This window comes from Ostrinia nubilalis, chromosome 24 (genome assembly GCF_963855985.1).
Source record: "Ostrinia nubilalis chromosome 24, ilOstNubi1.1, whole genome shotgun sequence".
In the NCBI taxonomy this organism is placed as follows: Eukaryota; Metazoa; Arthropoda; class Insecta; order Lepidoptera; family Crambidae; genus Ostrinia; species Ostrinia nubilalis.
In genome coordinates this window covers 2729754-2750011 of record NC_087111.1, presented here as the reverse complement: position 1 = coordinate 2750011, position 20258 = coordinate 2729754, and the positions used below count along the sequence as shown (strand labels likewise).

General features: G+C 37.7%; 1 protein-coding gene across 1 annotated transcript in view; it reads left to right on the top strand.

The window, feature by feature from the left end:
- Window positions 1–398: 398 nt before the first annotated feature.
- LOC135083708 (thyrotropin-releasing hormone receptor) overlaps window positions 399–20258 on the top strand; it is a 91256-nt gene continuing 71396 nt past the window's right edge. The window contains exon 1 of the mRNA XM_063978419.1: window positions 399–564. The gene's annotated coding sequence lies outside the window, so the exon portion shown is untranslated. The remainder of the gene's footprint in view (window positions 565–20258) is intronic.

Genomic DNA, 20258 nt, shown 5'->3' with positions numbered 1-20258 from the left:
AAAATTGCTAGCTTGTTTGCAACGTCAAAAGGAAATTCATTAATTTCAACTGTCGTTCCATTCACACTCCGAATCAAAAGTTATTACAGAATAAGTGGCTACTTCACCTAGTTCAGCGACCCACAGCGATTCTTGGCTAGTAAAACAATTTTCTGTCACTTCTCAAGACTGTTTAGACGGCTAGAATTTTCATTTTCATACAACGTATCATATCCACGTGACGTGTAAGCTCACTCGGCTTCATGTTTTTATTCCCTTGCCCTCTTTTCGCAGAAACGTCATCTAGATCTACGTCATAGACAAAGCGGATTCATAATTCGAACGCGCTTTCCCGCCCTCGCAGGCGTTGAAATGAAAACTCTCAGGAAAACTCTTTCAGCCAGTCAGTAGTCGCGCGAACCGCGCCGAGAGAGGACGTCTGTTGAATCCACGTCGCTCCAGAGCAAAGTTTCCCGCGAAGTATCGTGCGTACGGAAATTTCACGTGTATTAAAAAGTGTTTTGTTTTATTTGTGGGTTTTAGTGTTTTTGAAGCTGATCCGAGGCGGCCGAATTTTCGCGCACAGTAAGTACTTTATTTTCGTGAGCTGTAAGAATTAACTGTAGTCGTAAAACTGTATTGAGATAATTGTGTCAGTGTTATGTTTGCGCCGCACGTTCGTAGTTTTATTATTGCTAATTGGACACAAATTAAAGAAAAGGAGAACTTTTTGTACTTTATTTTTGTGTTATATTTTTTTGTTTGATAAAATTTTTACTCTTGAAAAGCTCTACGTTCGCATTATTGAAAGTTAAGATAAAGAAAATAATAAAAATATAAATTTCAAGTATCATTTTGAATGAAAAAAATAAACACAAAAATAATAAACGGTTGAATTTATAATTTAGCCCGAAGGGCAAAATGTAGGTATATGAAACGTGTAATAATGTGCCCTGAAAAAGGTCATTACTTCTAATTTGAAATTGAATAAAAATAATTAACTTTTTAAAAAAATAAAACCGACTTCAAATGCGTGAACACAAAAAAAAAAACTAAAAATTAAAAATATTGCGTATAAAAAAGTTCATCCCCAATTTTCCACCCTTGGGGGTGAAATATTTTCTTCAAATTCGCATGAAACCACCCTTTTGATAATACCTATTCAACAAAAAAATAATCGTTCAAATTGATTTATAATCGGCGGAGATATTGCGTATAAAAAAGTTCATCCCCAATTTTCCACCCTTGGGGGTTGTTTTTTCTATTATTAAATTTAAATGGGACCACCCTTGAGGTATTACCTATACGCCGAAAAAAGATTTGTTCAAATCGGTTCATAATTGGCGGAGTTATCGCGTAACAAACATAGAAAAAAAAAAAAAAAAACATACGGGTCGAATTGAGAACCTCCTCCTTTTTTGAAGTCGGTTGAAAAATAGGAGGTTGTGCTATTTTACGATCGCGATATCTAAAGTAAAATAAAAAAGGTTTTTTTATAATGCAAAAACAACTTTGCAATGTCTTTTTCTTATCTTTTATTCTTACATTCTTTTTAATCCTTACGAGTGATTTATTTGTAAAAAGAGAGATGTGTTATTTTATGATATCTAAAAGTAAAACTTATGGAAGGTTTTTTCTTGCAAGTTGCAACTTTGCAATATTTTTTCTTATTTTTCACTCTTTTCAGCCAGCTAGGTACCTACATTCTTTTTAATCCACACGAGTGTGTTTATTTGTACTTATCATCTTTCCCTGTCCGGTCATCGACCCGGTCGAAATGCCCTTTGGGTTAGTTGTCGCGATAACTACGCGTCCGGACCATTACACATTTCTTTCACGTTAAGTGCTGTTGGTGCTGAAAAAATACTGAATACATGTACACAAAGGTGCCTGTGTACTTTTTAGGTTTATATTGGTATGGAATTGCGTAGGTATAATTTACACAAAACGATTAGACTAAGAGCTAGTGAACGCCAGACCTACGTCATTTTATAAAAGCTGAAAGTTTGTCAGCGTATGCTCCCTTTATTGGGTTAGAATGTTGGTGCATCATGAAGTTTGGATCATCGTGGCCTTGGCAGCTACCCTAAAAAATTACATACGCTGACAAACGTTCGATACTAAATCAACTCGCTATTCAATACGATATTAATTAGTGCGATGTATTTGAAAAAAGTAAATAAAATAGTTAATGGTAATGTTTTTAATTTGTTGTTTGGTTTACATCTTTTAAGGTTGCCGTGACACAAGCACAGCTTATTGCAGCAGCCGCTAGAAAAACATTGTGTTAACCTTTTGTTGTCAATAAATGATATTTTACTTTACTCTTCCTTTTTATAGTTAGTTAAGGCTATAGGTACTCATTATTATATGGTTAAGGTTTATGACTCAGTAGATATAGCATCTAAAGATATTTAGGTAGGTATTAATCAAATATCTAAATTCACTTGATTTAATTTCAATGGCCAACTTTATTCGTTCTCAAGGTGTTTATCCAGAAATTTAATTTCATAAGAAAGCACGTAAATTACTTCAAAGGACGTTTTCCCTCCTGTTTAACGTTTGTTTGGCCCCAATTAAGAGAATCAGCCGAGTGTATTACATTTAATAATGAGAATAACCAAACAGTAGGATGATTTAAATTAATAATGGGAACAATAAACAGAAGTAGGTAAAAAGTAGATCCTGAAATTTTGTAATAATATATTATAACTAGCTTTTGCCCGCGGCTTCACTCGCGTCATAAATTATAGCCTATATGTTATTCTGGGTTACAAAGAATAATACTGTAAAGTTTCATCAAAATCCGAGTAGTCGTTTTTGCGTGAAAGAGTAACAAACATCCATCCAGACATCAAAACTTTCGCATTTATAATATTAGTAGGATTATTATACCACTAGATCTTGCCTGCGGCTTCACTTGCGTGAATTTCAGTTCGATACTAAAACCTACAAAAACTCGGGTTAAAAACTATCCTTCTTTTTTCCCCGCGTCTAAAGCTATCTTTTACAAAATTTTGACAAAAATCGCTTCAGTGCTTTAAGTGTATAAATTAGAGATGAAACGGATAGTTGTTTGGCCGGATACCGGATACCGGATATCCGGCCAGCTGCTAGGCCGGATAGCCGGATATCCGGCGGCCGGATAGTTGGCACATTGTCTCGTTGCATGTCGTGACGAGTATAGCGCCGCACAGGTGCTTCGAACGCGATCAGTGGGTCTATTAGTAGACTAGACTAGTCACACTTTTCGAAAATCGAATCCGTCCGAATAGAATGTCAGATTTCGCCACTTATCTAGGGGGCAGATCAATTCAATTTCGGTTGCTATCGTGAGTGTGTGATTGAATAGCGAAAATTTAATTAGTTACATCATGTCAACAGACCATCAGTGAAAAAAAAATCGTATATTTTATTTGGCAATATTTCGACATTAACAGATGTTTACTATTTATGTATGTCATTAGAGTGAATAGCCCAGAAATTAGTTTTGAAAGGCCTTAATAAGGCTTTTTTATAACTTTTTCGACTTTAAATAAAAGGCGTCATTATTATAAGCCATTTTATTGATATTTACCTCAAAGATTAATGTATTTCATTTTATTAATAGGAAATTGTCGTAGTTTTTTAATATCCGGTATCCGGCCGGATAGTGAGTTACTATCCGGTATCCGGCCGGATAGTAAATTTAGGCCGGATATCCGGCCTACCGGATAGTTACCGGATATCCGTTTCATCTCTAGTATAAATACAGATTATTACGGATATTATTTAAGAAAAAAAATACTCGTTATCATACTTACTAATATTATAAAGCTGAAGACTTTGTTTATTTGTTTACTTGAACGCGCTAATCTCCGGAACTACGGGTCCGATTTGAAAAATTCTTTCAGTGTTAGATAGCCCATTTATCGAGGAAGGCTATAGGCTATACAACATCACGCTACAATCAATAGGAGCAGAGCAACAATGAAAAATGTTGCGAAAACGGGTTTTCACGCGTACGAAGTCGCGGGCACAGCTAGTAAGAAATACATAGACTCTCCGGGGATTTCTTAACATACTGAAATTAAAATCCTAGTCTTTTTTGAACTGACTAGGAATCAAACCCAAGACTTATATGAATTAAACTTAGAATTGAACCACTATGCCATTGGATATACTTAGTTGAGCTAGGTATTACGCTGCCCACTTATACAGTAACTATTTTAACACTTAAATTGGATCGATTATGTGCCATTTAAAACACTCAGGTATTTAAATAATGATTTATTTAATAACTTAATAATATAACATTTTCCTCAAGTCATTCAGTTCTGTTTTCCTTAAACGTTAAACTGCTCTATTTTTAATAATTTAAGTTGAATTAAACGTAAAATTAGTCCAAATGACGCGAAAATGATATTTTAGTCCACAGTAACTCATAATCTATCTAATATTATAAATCTGAAGAAAAAAAAAATTGTGTTGGATAGCCCATTTATCGAGGAAGACTTTTAGGCTTTATGTATAACACATCATCATCCAATAGGGGCGGAGCATTACAGATAAATGTTGCAAAACCGAGAAATATTATTCAAACTATTTTCACGCGTACGAAGTCGCGGGAACAGCTAGTATTATTTTAACGGGACTATTCCCACCTCTCGTTCCCACCACTGCAACTCCTGTGTAGCCAGGATCTACAGCTTGACCGCCACAAAAACCCAACCAATGAAGGTCAAGTTTGTCCCGGGGGAAAGTTAAACTGTCATTGGACCCGCAACGAAATTAATCAGAAGAACATAGGAGGAGTTCGAAATTAAGGTTCGACTTCCCTCCATTGCAAAGCGGATGACAGGTGACAAACAAAGGTTTAAAACCTTCAAGAAAAGATTATGCACCACGGACAATAAATATCAATTAAGGGGGCCTATCTTATGAGCAATTAGCAACTACCTGCTATTAGAGGCCGGTCGATCTATTCTCATAAATAAAACACTGGATACTCATCTTGTACATTATATTGCCTTATTTTAAATACAATTCATCACTTATCACAAAAGCGCGCGGAGTCGTCTCCGCGCGTCCCTCTATTCTCACGTTTGATGCTAGCGTGACATTGACGTATCGTCAATGTCACTATGACAGCATCTCATTAGCCACAACGATACCGTTATTTTAACGTTTTAGATTTTTCATAATTAACAGTTCGGCCATCCTACATTTCCTTCGCCCTCGAAGGTCTACTCTACTCATAGCACACTTGACGCCTCGTATTGGGATCCAGCTGTGCATCTTGCTAGGTCCACTCTGCCATCTCCACCACCATTCGCACCACCGTGAACGCGCTCATAGGCATAGGCGCCCACAACGTGCCCTGGCTCACGCGCGCCCTGCTGCTCCACCACGCGCGGCACCTGCTGGACTCCTGCTGCGCCGACCGCGCCGCGCTCCACGCAGCGCTCGCCGCGCTGGCGCCACTCGTGACGCGCCGACTCGCCCGGCTGCACCGCCTGCCCGCGCACTCGCTGGCGCGCGACCTGCTGCGCGCCGAGCGCGAGCCGTTGCCGCTGCTGGCGCTGGCCGCGCTGCTGCTGCCCGAAGCGCGCGCGCTGACCGCGCTGCTGCTGCCCGAAGCACGCGCGCTGACCGCGCTGCTGCTGCCCGAAGCACGCGCGCTGACCGCGCTGCTGCTGCCCGAAGCACGCGCGCTGACCGCGCTGCTGCTGCCCGAAGCACGCGCGCTGACCGCGCTGCTGCTGCCCGATGCACGCGCGCTGACCGCGCTGCTGCTGCCCGAAGCACGCGCGCTGACCGCGCTGCTGCTGCCCGAAGCACGCGCGCTGACCGCGCTGCTGCTGCCCGATGCACGCGCGCTGACCGCGCTGCTGCTGCCCGAAGCACGCGCGCTGACCGCGCTGCTGCTGCCCGAAGCACGCGCGCTGACCGCGCTGCTGCTGCCCGAAGCACGCGCGCTGACCGCGCTGCTGCTGCCCGATGCACGCGCGCTGAACGCGCTGCTGCGCGAAGCACCAGCGCTGACCGCGCTGCTGCCTGGAGCGCCCGCACTGACCGCGCTGCTGCGCGAAGCACAAGCGCTGACCGTGCTGCTGCCTGGAGCGCACGCACTGACCGCGCTGCTGTCCGAAGCGCCCGCGCTGACTGCGCTGCTGCGCGAAGCATCAGCGCTAACCGCGCCAAACATAGTTCATGATGTCACACAGACATCCCACACAGAATGACAATATCCACATAGTTTCATGACAATGTCACATGTCCATAGTTCATGATGTCTCCCACACAAGGCACGACATCTTCACAATTCCTGATGTCACACAGACATCCCACACAGCTTGTCATGACATGTCTCACATAGCTTGTCATAACATGTTACACACAGCTGGTGGCACCCGGTGGACACGCCGCAGGAGCAGCCGCGTGCCAGCCGCGCCGCGCGCCACGCCGCTCTGCACCGAGCTGGCTGTCGCGCTGCTGCGGTCCGCCACGCTTGAGCCGCCGCCGCCGCCCACGCGCGGGCTCCTGCAGCTGGCGCTGCTCTACGCACCCCTGCACGCTGACCACCTTTGGTTCTGTTGAAACAAGAAATCATTACACAGTACATCTATATCATAATCCTAAATTATTCATGGGATTAGTTAGGGTTCTTTTCTTTCACTTTAAATCCACACAGATTAGGCCATTCCACATAGCTTGTCATGTCATGCCACATGTCCTCCTCACACAGATATCAGGACATCTCACACAGATATCAGGACATCTCACGCAGAATGACAATGTCCACTGGTGTATGATCAACAAGTACATCATATACATTATTATTATTATTTTCAAACCATTCCCATAACCACAACATTATCAACATATTAAGATGAATAACACAACTACATAAATCATCACTGACAACAAAACAATGCAAGTGAAACATATTGATGCTTAACATTGTGTTTGGGTGAACACCAAGTTGCTCCACACACAAATGTAGCTTTATCAAAATAAACTTCTTGTTATTATCTTAGGTAACAGCACAATTGCAAATACTTCAATGAAGTTACCATCCTCAAAGCATTCACAAGAAATACCCAAGTACTTTAAATAACTTTTTGCTTAAGGTTGCTAGCGGCAGTTGGGAAGTTCTAAAGTCTAGCAGTAGACTGTAGCTAATTAATTATTAAAATCTGTTCACACTCAAGTTAATTGTATGCAATTTCATGCCAATGACAAGAATAAGCACAGTTAAACAACCAAGCCGCAGTGGCACTGCTAGTCTCAGCTCAACCCTTGCAATAAAACATTAATTCAACTCACCAAATATCACAGCTGATTCCTTTTGTATTGCATTTTCACTCACCAAATATCACAGCTGATGCCCTTTGTATTGCATTACCTTCTGTCCAACTCCAAATCACTTATGTGGAGTACCCTTGCTCAGTGTTCAGCTTCACTCTGGTATTGTGCTTGACTGATTTGCTCACCACAGGGCCAACCCGCAGACAGATAAGTCACCACATCTAAAACTCAAGTCAAATCTAAAAATATGCACACACAACATGCTACAACCAGTAACCTTTTTATTAAACAGCTAATATAAATAACCTCAAGATTAAAATCATTTCACCATGTGAGAATTATTAACAATAATGGCTGGTACACAAGAAGACCTTTAATGTACCACATTCTAAATCTTTTATGTAATATCATAATTGGATAAATTTTGGTCACCCACACTTATTTAAAATGTTAGTAATACAATCTAAATGACTGCTGGCAGTAGAAATTAATTGATAAGTTGGAGAAACTTAATAACTTATCTTATTAACATTATTGTTACTCAAATATAGCATTATGGTGTAATATAATGTGTCTTACAGTAACCATGAGTACACAATAATTATGTTTAACAATAATAATTAATTGAAGTATCAATCATTATAAGAATACCAAAAATACCCATGTTCAATGATATAACTGGCTGCTTTACTTAATTTCAATTAGCTAAATGTTTTAAGTTATTTCATCTTGTATTATTTACTCAACATCAAGAAAGAAACATCATGATACTAAAACTGATTTACACAACACAGATCTTAGCTTCAATTTACTTTAATTAAAACTAATGATTAATTCTTCTCCAAAATAATGCCAAGAGGTTACTCGGGCATGATTACCAAACATATTTAATTTATCTGACCATATTCTATCTATTCTTTATAGATTTTAAATCTCAACAGGTTATTCTTCGCAGAATGTTAACATGAACAAATGAACACCGTGCAATTTAATTTGCTTTTCTAAAATAACTTATTAGGCATTGAAATTAAAGTGAGCACATACCATAGCTTTCACACACATTCCTGGCATTATCAGTAAAGACTGACAATACCTATAACATTTGTTGCATAATTCACTTCCATGCATTATTTTACTCAAAAAGGAAATGTGTTAATATTGTTGCTGTTGGAATAATCGATAATAATAATGAATCGTACCTGGTCTGAGGCCATCGTTAATCAAGTTGTTCACCACTTACGTGACCACAAGCCAAGTTACGGAAGGAGCATCTTCATCATTCGAGTCCATCATTTCTCGTACTTAAATAGTTTTCTGCATCTCACATAGTTGTCAGCGTGGTTTCCATGACATTCTCTCTTCATCATATTCCATTATAATCATAGAACCGTGGGCGTTTTGTGATAACATTCGTGACAAATAACACGAAACATTGGTCACCTGGAACACTTTGAAATCACGTTACTATCATAGGTTTCAGATCTCACTTCTGAACTATTAGAGGCCGGTCGATCTATTCTCATAAATAAAACACTGGATACTCATCTTGTACATTATATTGCCTTATTTTAAATACAATTCATCACTTATCACAAAAGCGCGCGGAGTCGTCTCCGCGCGTCCCTCTATTCTCACGTTTGATGCTAGCGTGACATTGACGTATCGTCAATGTCACTATGACAGCATCTCATTAGCCACAACGATACCGTTATTTTAACGTTTTAGATTTTTCATAATTAACACTGCCAATAATATTTTTCACAAAATCGCTTAAAAGCACGGAAATTTTTCCTTGTCGCGACAAGATCGGTGTAATAAATTGCGGAACTTATAGTTTATTATAAGTGAATTCGATCGTGTGAATGACTAATGGATTTTTAACTTCGCTTTGAATTCATTCCGTTAATGAAAAAATTATTATTACTACCGACTAGTATAATGCCTCCAATTAAGGCAGACAGTTGTTGTTACTAAAAAGCCATTAATGGCATCAATTAAACCGTTTGTAAGGAGGCACCATTACTATCAAAAGTGACCTTATGTGTGTAAGCATTCAGCTCATGCATCGCACTCTCCTTTTTTGCTGTTGCTATCTTCTCACTTAAAGGGGTCGATACACTTGCCAGTAAAATGGAATCATAATCATCATCATCATCATCATTTCAACCATAGGACGTCCACTGCTGAACATAGGCCTCCCCCAATGATTTCCACAAAGGCCGGAGGCTAAAGCACTTTTACACGTCCCAGTATTAACCCTACCACTGCTTCAGGACAATAAATGGGCCAGTGCTGAGAAGAAGCAGCGCAAGAAACTCAGTCACTATTGTCAGCCTCTTTTTAATGCTAAATGGAATAGCTTGTTAAAGTTTTGTGCAAGTAACGGACGCAATGACAACACGCTGACATGCAATTAATATACATTTTCCAACTATAAATTTTTTTAATCAAATGTTGTGCGATCTCCTCTTTCCTCAGATACAGGCATGCTACTATAGCGTTCGTTCGTTCGTTTCAGCCGAAAGACGTCCACTGCTGGACAAAGGCCTCCCCCAAGGACTTCCACAAAGACCGGTCCTGCGCCGCTTGCATCCAAGTACCTCCCGCGACCTTTACCAGATCGTCGGTCCACCTAGTGGGGGGCCTGCCCACGCTACGTCTTCCAGCTCGTGATCGCCACTCAAGAACTTTCCTGCCCCAGCGGCCATTATTAATAGCGTACCTACTCGTAACTTCGAACTCCCATGTTCTTCTGATTAATTTCGTTGCGGGTCCAATGACAGTTTAACTTTCCCCCGGACCCCCCAGGGGGTCGCGACCCACAGGTTGTAAAACACTGGTGTAACCTATACACATGACAGTTGGTGGCACCTGCAATTGGTATGCACGTGCATCTACTAGTAGGTAACTGAAGTGTGTATCGCCGCCTTAATATCGATGTGATTGTAGTCTTACGCAAGGAAAAAACTCGGTCAGTAGTATTATTTGGATATATTTATGTCTTTGGCTCTCCTTCCGGTCTATAAGACCGGACCCCTCATGTATCTTCGTTAGGACACCGGCAAAACAAATACGTGCATAGGGTGACCATGATGTTCTCAGTATAAAGGATATAAAATATATTTTTTGTACTTAGTTGGAAGTATAACTTGGATTGGAAGTTTGATACTCGCAGTCCATTTTCATATTGCAAATTATATTTTTAACTAATAACTGACTTTGTTATGAAATTCAAACGTATGAGTCGTGTAACATATTTGTATAAAAAATATTTGTATCTGCTGCATAAGTATTATACTTAAGTAGACTTTTTTGATGGAATGTAATTCAAAAAGATTATTCTTCAGATAATAATAATATTAATTAACTATTTGGCTGGTACTTACTTAAAAGTTATTACCTAACTATTAAGCCTAACTACTAGGGAGAGTTCGGTATATTGTACCGCCGGGTAAATTGTACCACCCTTATATTTCGTAAAGTATTTATTGAATGTCTGTAATTGCAACACTTAGCGATACACAACTAAATTCAATTAATATCGGCCATATGGTTTTTGCCGTGACAACGAACACGTGTGTTTTATTTTGAAAAGTATTTTTACATTGTTTTCAAGTAACTTTTGACAATGCATGTTTAGTTTGTAATTTTGTTAAATTTAATCACAGGGTGTTTCTAATATATTATTTAGAAGCTAAATTAGTGTGGATTACAATTATTTGAAATATTTTTCGGTATTTATAAGTTATATTTTTTACCGATTTTTTAAAAGCACTATCACCTAGTCGGCTAAATTGTACCACATCAAGTTGTATGGAACTTTACCAAAGGATTTTGAATTTTTTTTTAGTAAATCATATTTTGAAGTTATAATAGCGTAGTTATGTTTGACTAACAATAAATGAACGCAAAAGACTGGCAAAGTAGATTAGGTACAAGTGTGTGTTACGATAATTGGAATTACAAAACTTTTACTCAAAATCGTGATAACGTGTAAAACAATATCGATTGTCTATGTTATTAACTACTGTTCCTTTTCGTTACCTAATTTGTTAAGAATGTATCGTATAATATTTAGCCATAGTTTTTTTATAGGCTTGAAATTTATTGAAATCCAATTTAGTAACCCTGTGGTACAAATTATCGAACCGGTTGGCTAAATTGGACCGAAGCTCTGAACTCGTATTTTGTTGATTTGTGCTAAATATACAACAATTATGTTGATTAATACCTATGAAATAGTAAGTTGAATAATTTCTCTTTAATTATATACCATGAACATTAGCAAGAACAAAAGAAAACTATGTGTAAAATGAGATTGAAAAAAACTGGTCCAAATTACCGGACTCTCCCTTACCTATTAGCTGAGAAAATATAAAACTAAACTATTTTGGTATTACATAATTATTCAAATTAAGTTCTCTACCTACATATATCGTTTACTTAAGGTATTCAATATCGTTTTAGCGCCCTTTTAATTAAAATATAATTATTTGTAATAGTGCTCCAAACTAATTGGATTGGAAATTACTTTAACTTATATGCATAATAAATAGTTATTTAATTAAAATTTTGAAAGCAATCTTGCATAAACGTAGGTAGGTATTCCTTATGAAACAATTATTGACTACGTGAGTTATTATTTTTTACTTACTAAACTTAATAATAAAAGAAGTAAAAGCTCACTTATTTAAATATTATAAAAAGGGGTTTGTTTGTTTGTACTGGATAGGCTCCGAAACTACTGGACCGATTTTAAATAATAATCATCATATATTTTTTAATTATTTTTTTTCGATTTCTACATTATTTTTGATGCACATAGTCGGTACAAAGAACGGTCAGATAGTTCAATATTAATGCACACTGGCGAGGTAAAGAGGCAAGCAGCCTTGGACAATTTTCAAGCATTCTATAAAATCTTCACAAAGTGGTAAATCATTTATTGCTTTACCACATCATCGCACTCATATTAGTATTATGTAGTAACCTTTTTGTACACTACTTATTATCTGCCGTGAATCCATTCTAATAATGTAACTTGCCTTAACAAAATATATGACATCACCCTCATATCAAAGCGTCTTGGCATTTAGATTTAAAACCAACACAAGGTAGTCAATTTGTAAGACCTACCATTAGTGCTAAATTGATAGAGCCGTCACATCTCATTTACCAGTTGTAAAGTTACGAGTATATTTCCATTCATATACATTTGAACAATGTTTATGTATGTTTGTGTTATTTATGCATTCATACTTTTTTATCCACAACGTAGGAAGCTCTTGGCCTGTATCTCATCTCACCTGATGGTAAGTGATGATCAGACCGAAGGTGGAAGCGAGCTTCACCCGGAATCCTCATCCACGGAGGAAATACCTCTAACTGCCGGAACACAACAATGCTGTTAACATGTTGTTATGGCGACAGACTTGGGTAAGATGGTGGTAGCTAGCCAGGCGGACTTAGAACAAGCCCTACCACCAACCAAACCGAACACAAAATTCTACCCCCACTGGGAATCGAACCCGGGACCTCTGCGTCTGAAGCAGGTGGTCTTACCACTAGACCACAGAGGCGATTGACTTATTTTGTAATTGAACGTTTGAAAAATTTGTGAGATAAAACTTGACATACAAGGGCGCTACCAACCGGTCAATATGGACGTCCTGTGGCTGAAATGATGATGATTGTGTCTATTTGAGGAATGTTTTCGTTCTGAAAATACATTTAATAGATATTTGAGTGTTAATTCAAGCCTCTATATCTTAATTAAACCAATCAAAAGCTTGATTGAGTTTGAATCGAGTTTTCAGTATTCAGAGCGAGAATAATCTTCCTTTGTTAGCATTTTGATACGCAAATTAGAAACATTAATGTCAATAATAAATAGATTAATAACATAATTACAAATACTTGTAATATAAGTAATCAGAATTCTGTCAGAGCGCGGGTGGAACATAATTTAAGTTCAAATCACAGAAACAATAGTTTTAGTAACAGTTGGCACAACAGCTCCTTTCCCTCCCTCGCAATCGGCTAACGCCTGTGTTCACAAACATTACTATGAGGTCTCACAGTGCGCGTGGACGCACAGGGTGACACACGAACCAATCACAGAGCTCTATTCAACGCTGTGCGTTCGATTTGCTGCTTCACTTAAGAAAGCATCGTTTGTGAATACGGGCGTAAATTACTTTTTGATCACAGCCTTCCAATCGCAACCTTAATACGTCATAATTTTATTCTGAATAGCTCATCTGGTAGTATACTAATTAGAAGTCTGCTAACTCGGACAAAGTCATAGACAATAGCTAGTAACGCATAAATATGGAATCTGAAGATTACTCACATCATGTGGGATGCACAATAAACGCGTTTGTCATATTCAATGGCTTCATCCATATTTGTATGAACATGAATGCCTCATTAATTTATGAACACGCTTGTGTTGCTCCATTTAACTTCTATTAAAGCCTTGTTCACACTAGTCGATTTAGTCGAGTGGCGAGTATAGATCGTTTCATCCACGAAGACGCGCCCCACCATTCTTCCGCTAATGTTTGAGTGTTATCGGTACACGCTAAATTATCCATGCACACGCACACTACAATAATGACGCTCGGATTGCTCGGATCAAAGTCCCCGCACCCCGCACTTCCCTCGACCGAAAATTGGTGGGGCGCGTCTTCGTGGATGAAACGATCTATACTAAATTACTCGACTAATGCAAACAAGGCTTTAGTGTTAATGGCCATTTTGTTTTTTGCACATTTTTTCCTCGTGTCAACAGGCAAAGGAAACTATGATCGTAATGCCTACGATTTGTTATCCACTTGTTTGTTGGATTCACGGTGAATTACAGGACTTAAGATTAATTATGTCTTTGCTTTAAACGTAGAGTTTGTTTTTTTCGCCGCGAAACAGAGACGGGTTTGTTGTTTCGTATTTGAATGTTGGCATGGGCACAGATAAACAAGCATAATATTATTTATATTGTTAGAAGTATTATTTGCTATACTACAAAGAAATGTTTATTTTTATAGACGTCATAATAAACTTATACTATACATAATAATACAGACAGATACCTACTTTTCTTAACCTTTAATACAATTACAAGAAAAAACTAAAAGTCAAGATAATAATATTAAGAGGTCTTATCGTACTTTTAAGACCAATTGAATATAAATTCTATTACTAACTATATGAACTGTAAAATAGTTTAAAATAAACGTCATTATAATTATCACTAGAAAGCTTTTTCTTCTAGACAATTCAAGGAAAAGACACAATTAGATAGCGAAAGTAAAAAAAGGGTATTATTTTCTTATTTAGTGTTCATCATTTTGTTTGATTTACATACAAGTTGTCCTAAAAGGTGTACAATAAATAAAAAACATAACCTTATGCCGTCCCAAGATCATTTTGTTAAGTGGCACTCATAACTTTCCCCATAAAACTCCAACTACCCGATTTTCCGCTAAAAGGGAAAACTGATTTGCAACGCATATGAAAACTTTTTTATGAGGACAACCTAAATTCTGAACAGTCCGCCAATGTAAACTGACAATCTTGCAAGAAAATAAATTATTTTCTAAAAACTATGTGTTGTTTTGTTTTTGTATGATGTGTTTTTTAATGCATTGACTGTTTAAGATGTTGTTGTTCTATCTTGACGCTGCTGTACGGATATGGGTGAAATTTTAGAATGATAGGCTTTTTATCGTAATCTACGCAGAGAGAGTTGCGAGCAAAAGCTAATACTAAATTTTGCTATTGATATTGTGATAAAATTAAAGATTTTTTTATAGATTTTACGATATTTTATTAAAAAGACTAGCTGTGTCCCGCGGTGTTACCCGCGGTAAAACGTAGGCTATGTGTCTGTCCAGGGTGGGTGTCAGCCAGGGTGTCAGCTAATTCCATACCAAATTTTATTAAAATCGCTCCAGCCATTTAGACGTGAAGAAGTAACAAACACACACACTCACAAACTTTCGCCTTTATAATATTAGTATGAAGTGTGTTGTCAATGTCCTATTCCTATTAAGACAGTAGAGACACCCTATCATTGATGGCCGCGGTGTGCGCCGGCTGCAGTGACCATAAATTCGGTCAATTGAACTCAATATTGATACTAATCGCCTCGGGGTCCTGTTAAGAAATATACTGACAATAGATTTATCCCAAGGATGAGAAACCACCAGAAAAACCTAAAGCAATTCATATTTTACTTAGTAACACGGACCGGCAGACGTGATAATGCGGGCCTCCCACTTGGTAGACCGACGATCTGGTGAAGGTCGCGGGAAGCACCTGGATGCGGGCAGCGCAGGACCGGTTGTTATGGGAATCCTTGGTGGAGATATTTGTTGAGCAGTGGACGTCTTTTGGTAGAGACGAATTGACGAACGAATGACATAGCTCGTTCAAATTACACGTTTTGAGCAGGAAGTCTGTCGTACGTAATTTCGTAGCGAATGCAAATCTCATGGTGCATATCTTTTCATAAAGGTTATTAAACCTTGTTTCTCACCTGTCATCCGCTTAATTTCGAACTCCTCCTATGTTCTTCCGATTAATTTCGTTGCAGGTCTAATGACAGTTTAACTTTCCCCCGGGACAAACTTGACTTTCACTGATTGGGTTTTTATTGGCGGTCAAGCTGTAGATCCTGGCTACACAGGAGTTGCAGCGGTGGGAACGAGAGATGGGAATTTGTGCGTTTGCCAGGACCACACGCTAGCTATTGGTAATTGACATTTTTATTCCAACGCAGTTGTCATAGAATTTTCCGCGATCCTGCAAATGGACAACTAATGCGCGTCTAATTTGAAAGAAATTGTGCCTGAATTAACTATAGTTTAAAGTTCACATACAAGTTAACGAGTTGAAGAGGTACGGAGCTAATAATGCAATCGTTTTGTGAACAGCGAGCAACTTCATAACAATTGGGGTAATGTGGGGGTGGGTAAGGGCAAATGTATAGTGGGGAAGGAAGAATCGCGGGATATAGCACGGGCTATAGACTGTGACACCCCTGATAATGCCTATTTTTCAATAACTTTAACTCTTATTCATAAAAAAACCATTCGTATAATGCGAGTTGAACTTGCTTACAGAGAGCGTCATTTCTTCAAATTTCGCTACACCTCTATTGAAAAAAAAAATCGCTTTTATATTAACTGTACCAGGATTGACAGAATTAGAAAAAAGTAACTGATTTATTTACAATACAACTAGCGTCCCGCCTCGGCCCTCTCACGGGTGCAGTACAGTAGGATCGCTCTATCTATTGCTGGAACTCTATTAAAATCCGTTGAGTAGTTTAAAAGATCTAAGCGCACAAACAGCGGAAATGAAAGGGAAAATGAAAATGTTTTATTTTATAAATAATCTACATTTACCAAATTACTTTGTATTTTGGTAACAATCCTTTTAAGTATAAGAATACCGTAATAATAGCGGAAGCGACTTCATTTTAATTATGAAAAGATTTACTTTTCAGCGAAAAAGTAAATCGCCAGCGGCGGTTTAGATTTATTGACATTTTAATTTTCTCGGTAAGTGGTTTATTGGTTATAGTGCCCACTCGAAAAAGAGTTACAGAAACGTCTACGTTGTACTTAGTTACAAACTTACCCAAATGTTCTTAAATGTTCTCATATTTAATTTACAGAAGACAAGAAATTTTAATTAACTACCGCATCCCAGTAGACGTCACACCCTTCGCCAAGGTTCAGAATTACTCGATTTGCATATTACAAGCTACAAGTAACACGCCGCAGGAAAAACGCGTGCAGACGGCGCCGCGGGACCAGCTTGTGTAATTAGGACAATATCCGTGAGAGTAAAAATTGTCTTGACAAATGTAGAAGGAAATATCGTGTGGCTGATTTCTTGAGGGAGTTTTGTTAATAAAGTACTAAGTATTTTACATACCTTACTAGATCAAGAGTATTTCCTTTCTTGAACTGACTTCTTTTACTCTTAAATCAAGAGCCATAGTAATGAAAATAAAATTCTATCTCTTACTAATTTTAAAGACTTCATAATATAGGCTGACAAAGTGACCGAGTTTCCGAGTTTAGTGACAGAGTTTTATAAGATTTTTTAAGAACATTTTTACACGCGTTGAACAGTAGTTTCAAATGTCTTTTCCATACTAAAAGTCACTTTAAGCTAAGTATTCAAGGCGCGTGTAACTTTTATTGGAAAGGGGATTACTGTTTATAGTGCATTTATCTTAAAGGTATAAATAAATAAACATTTTGTTTGTCATGTCATCTGCTTTGTACTGGGAGATTCTAAGCTGCTACTTAACCCCTGCTGATCTATGACATTTTAAGTTTCCCCTGGGACAAACGTGGCCTCCACTGTTTTGGATTCTAAGGTAAGCTGTAGATCCTGGTTTTACAGGAGTAACCGGTCACTGGGGACAAGAGGCTATGATTTTTTACCTGTAGCTCTTTTACAGGATATTTTAAGACACCCGTATCACTATCACTACATACCTACTCGTAGTATAAAACAAAGTCGCTTTTGCTGTCTGACCCTTATGTATGCTTAGATCTTTAAAACTAAGCTACGGATTTTGATACGGTTTTTTTAAATAAATAGAGTGATTCAAGAGGAAGTATGTAACATGCATAATATAGAAGAGAAGAGCCGAGAAATTCCATTGCACCCGTGCGAAGCCGGGGCGGGCCGCTAGTAAGTAACTGATATTTTATCTAAATTATACTTCAGTGCCCCCTTGCCTATGACCTTATTATGCACCATAATATACCTACAAAATAAATAAATGTCCTAAAACAATTAACTAGCATATTATTTGCTTTTAAAACATGAACATTTTAAATTCTCCATGCTCATAACGCTATTATAATAGCTTCATTTTTCCACGAAGCAAAGTGCGTTGGTAGAAAAGTCTTATAATATCAGCTCAAAGCAGAGCTTACTTTCCTTCGAATCCTTTATAAGAAGCCTTATTTTTCACTCAAGTGTTTCTATGAACAATTAGAGCTTATTATTTCAAAGAATTTACGTGACGGAGTTAGTGTGGATATGATTTAATCATAATAAAATTAAATCTTCGTTCTTCTACTAATGGATTTCTTAACCGAGTAAGCCTATACAAGATTAATACTTAATCGCTTTTGATATCAATCAATTTAGCTTTTTCCCAAGCCCAAACAGGCTGTATAACAAGGGTCATACACATTTACCAATATTTTTAGTTGATGTTATAAGATAACGTTAAGCTGGAAAAGTTGATGTTGAGTAATTCATCATCATCATTTCAGCCATAGGACGTCCACTGCTGAACATCAATCCCTCCCCCAATGCTTTCCATGTTGATCGATTGGTAGCGGCCTGCGTTCAGCGCTTCCCTGCTATCTTTACGATGTCGTCGGTCCTTGTTGAGTAATTAAATATTTTAAATTAATTGATGTCTATCAATTGGGAGTCAGACTTTTTCAATCATCATTGATCAGGCAGACGCCAAGAAAAATCAAATCTTAAACTAATATTAGTTTACTTCTTAGTACGTAAAATTAATACATTTTATGAAACTCTGAAATTAGCTTCAGTATCGTGTACTAATCAGCTAACTTTTAAATTATAAAGTAGCTGTTGAATTTTTAATAAATGTTATCAATAGTAATTAGGTACTTAAATGCGGTATTATAAAAGGTACATGCTACCTAATAATCAGAAAAACGTCATACGATAAGACCAAAACATTTAGATAACCAAATAAGCCCGCTATAATAAAGTTTCGAATTTATTTCACAATTACCAAATACTCAATTCCGTCTTTGTCTTATCTAAATTTTAATATAAATTGGCTTATTATACCAAATTATAAAGTTCCTGTTTATAAAGGGTTAGCGTTAACGTGAAATCGGTTTAAGCTTTGAAAGCTCTCAAGAGCGGGACAAATTAACTTCTATGATCTTAGGCTGAGTTGCACCACCTAAATTTGACCGTAACTTTAACGATAACGGGTGTTTTTTGTAAGGAAATTGACAGATTTTTGACGTTTGTCAAAGTTAAAGTAAGATGGTGCAACCCAGCCTTAGATGATTCGATTTGATGAAACAACTTTAGGGACATTATTTTGTAAAGTGTTCTTTGGCTGTATCAACATCTTTACTTTGAAAGAATTTCCCGTAATTTTACGCTTGCAAAATTAATGTTTCAAATCTTTTAAAAAGATAAAGTTTAAATTGCTTGAAAGTCCTCAATAATCGTATTAATAATCTGTTTTTGTTATGTTATCTAGAGTTGGCTAAGACCGGTCGAGCACTAAAACATATTGCTTCGATATTTAGTTATGTAGGTACTAACAGTCGGTGGATTCAACCAAACAAGAGTAAATATTAATCTCAGAATAAATCGTCAGATAATCGTCATTTTGACATAATAATATTTCCCATACTGAAATTGTCAATGTGCCAGTTATACCAGGAGTTATTCTCGGATAAAAGTTTGGTCGAATCGGGCCTTAAGCACTATACTTTAGTTTAATATTTTTCTAAAACTAAACTATCTATTTCCAGTAAGTAAGCTTACTTAATAAGTATGTCACCCAATTATTTGGGAGCACATTTTCCGCCGGCACGCTAATCGCATCTCTGGCACGATCCTAATTAAATTGTTGCTGTAGTTACTCTACGTAGCCCAGAAAGAACAGCCAGACCACTGAAGCATTAATAAATAAAGTCGGAAGTTTCGGGTAGCTATATTTGGGACGTGTAAGTGCCCTGGAAAGGGCCTATGTACTGAATAAACAAACATTTAATATTTTAAACTATTATGTTGCATTTTCAACCGACTTCAAAAAAGGAGGAGGTTCTCAATTCGACCCGTATGTTTTTTTTTTCTATGTTTGTTACGCGATAACTCCGCCAATTATGAACCGATTTGAACAAATCTTTTTTCGGCGTATAGGTAATACCTCAAGGGTGGTCCCATTTAAA